This window comes from Schistocerca piceifrons, unplaced genomic scaffold (assembly GCF_021461385.2).
Source record: "Schistocerca piceifrons isolate TAMUIC-IGC-003096 unplaced genomic scaffold, iqSchPice1.1 HiC_scaffold_278, whole genome shotgun sequence".
NCBI classification, from domain to species: domain Eukaryota; kingdom Metazoa; phylum Arthropoda; class Insecta; order Orthoptera; family Acrididae; genus Schistocerca; species Schistocerca piceifrons.
Window position 1 is genome coordinate 52,501 of NW_025728491.1, and position 2,500 is coordinate 55,000.

General features: G+C 57.0%; 1 non-coding gene across 1 annotated transcript in view; it reads right to left on the reverse strand.

Annotated features, from left to right (window-relative positions):
- LOC124744159 overlaps positions 1-314 on the reverse strand; it is a 1,909-nt gene extending 1,595 nt beyond the window's left edge. The window contains exon 1 of the ribosomal RNA XR_007010650.1: positions 1-314. This exon is cut by the window's left edge and continues 1,595 nt beyond it. This is a non-coding gene — a ribosomal RNA (small subunit ribosomal RNA).
- Between the last annotated feature and the right edge of the window lie 2,186 nt (positions 315-2,500).

Sequence of the window (2,500 nt, forward strand, 5' to 3'; positions counted from 1 at the left end):
AAAGATGCGTCGCCGGTACGAGGACCGTGCGATCAGCCCAAAGTTATTCAGAGTCACCAAGGCAAACGGACCGGACGAGCCGACCGATTGGTTTTGATCTAATAAAAGCGTCCCTTCCATCTCTGGTCGGGACTCTGTTTGCATGTATTAGCTCTAGAATTACCACAGTTATCCAAGTAACGTGGGTACGATCTAAGGAACCATAACTGATTTAATGAGCCATTCGCGGTTTCACCTTAATGCGGCTTGTACTGAGACATGCATGGCTTAATCTTTGAGACAAGCATATGACTACTGGCAGGATCAACCAGGGAGCTGCGTCAACTAGAGCTGAGCAGCCGGCCGCCCGGGAGTGTGTCCCGGGGGCCCGCGCGAACACGCAAGCGTCCGCTCAATCATTCTGCAAACAGGAGGAGGCTGAGCTCCCCTGCACAATACACCTCGAAACCCTCTCAGGTCCCGGCGGCGCGCAGCGCCGTCCCAAGTACTTGGTCGGGTTCGAGAGAGGCGCAATCGCCCGGAGTTAGGCGAGTAGACGCTTTCGGTGCGACCACCCGTGCTCCCAACTGAGCTTGCCGCTGCCGACAGAGGCCCGGGAGCGTGCTGTCGTGGCATTGCCGGCGGGAGACAACACGCGCCACCTACGGTGACCGGCAGCTCCAACGCCAGCGCCACAGAAGGACAAAAGCCCCACTTGGGTGCCGAAGCGAACTCTCCCAGCACAGCGCACGCGCCAACACATCCGCACAGCTGCGATACAAACCACCAGCGAGAACCGCTGGGGCGACCGAGCAGCAGACGGCGTCGCGGCGCCGAGCGCCGGGCGGCGGCGCATCCTCAACGCACACAGTCCTCAATCGGACCAGCACACTGAAGATGTCCACCGCGCTTCGCACCGGGCCCGCGAGGACCTACTTTGGCCGCACGGCGCCGCGCGCAGGGTGCGCCGGCGCGCAGCTGCGACGCCTGCCGCGTCCGTCGGCCGGCGCGCCTGCCACTGGCCGCCCCCACCAGCCGGCTGTAGCGCGTGCGCCCACGCACCGCGCGGCCAGCACGCCGGGAGGCGCCCCCTCACCGGCCGGGGACGGTCCCACCCAGCCACCGCCGCGTATCGCTTCACACCCAGATGCCGTTCAGTTTCGTCGGCATGGTGGGTATCGCTGGAACAACCGGTTAGTACCTCAACCTATCGTCGCCATCACCGATTCACCCCTAGCGAGAACAACCGCACCACAACAGGTTACCATTTGTTCATTTGCGTAACTTCACCAGAAAACGCAGGCGTCCATCGCCATTTGCAACTTCAACGATTATTGCATGCCTGTGTCAGGTGTCACGCCACACTACGTCTGCCCACATACACGCAACAAAATGTGCACGCCTAGACAATACGTGGAAGGTGGCCCCCGTACGTATGCGATGTCCATTGCTCGAACGACTGTCAACCGGCCTCTGTAGCATGTCGCAGATATGGAACGCGGTGCACCATGCCATCACGGTGTGTGAGGAGAGACGACTAGGTCCGAATACATCAACAGACAGCTCATGCTGATCGCCATCCACGGCGTCCGTTCCTCCCACACGTCTCTATGGCGTACCACACTGCAATCCAGCTCTCATAGGGAGACGACACGTAGCTGCGTGCACAATATTTGCACTGTATGGTCCGCCGTTTTTGGGCGCAGTCGTTGTGCGGTCACACATGTGCCACGATGTATCATTCAGTACATAAGGACGAATGTGCAGTACAGATTGTGGTTCACGCGTACGACATCAGCGGACAGTTGACACAGGCCGCACCACAACGTAGCCTGAGTACGTCGCATGCGAAGGGCATTGAACATGCAAACTTCTCACCAACCAGCTTGCGAAGGCAGGGGGCAAGGTGGGGACGTGGGGAGGGGCGGCATGTACGTCCTGCTGCCATCCACATTACAGTGTACAGCAGGAGCATGTGGAAAGTGAGCAAGACTTGCAAGGTGTTTAACATGAAGCGATACACAGGGGTGCGGGCAGTGCGAGTAGCGAACTATATTGCGAGGGTTGCGGGTGGGCAACACTACAGTAATTGAACGAGTCGTATAACAATTACAGAGCAGGTTTAGGCGACAACGTGGGTTACGTTAAGGCGACAACATGGGTTAGGTTAAGGCACAACATGGGTTAGGTTAAGGCACAACATGGGTTAGGTTAAGGCACAACATGGGTTAGGTTAAGGCACAACATGGGTTAGGTTAAGGCACAACATGGGTTAGGTTAAGGCACAACATGGGTTAGGTTAAGGCACAACATGGGTTAGGTTAAGGCACAACATGGGTTAGGTTGAGGCACAACATGGGTTAGGTTAAGGCACAACATGGGTTAGGTTGAGGCACAACATGGGTTAGGTTGAGGCACAACATGGGTTAGGTTGAGGCACAACATGGGTTAGGTTAAGGTACAACATGGGTTAGGTTAAGGTACAACATGGGTTAGGTTAAGGTACAACATGGGTTAGGTT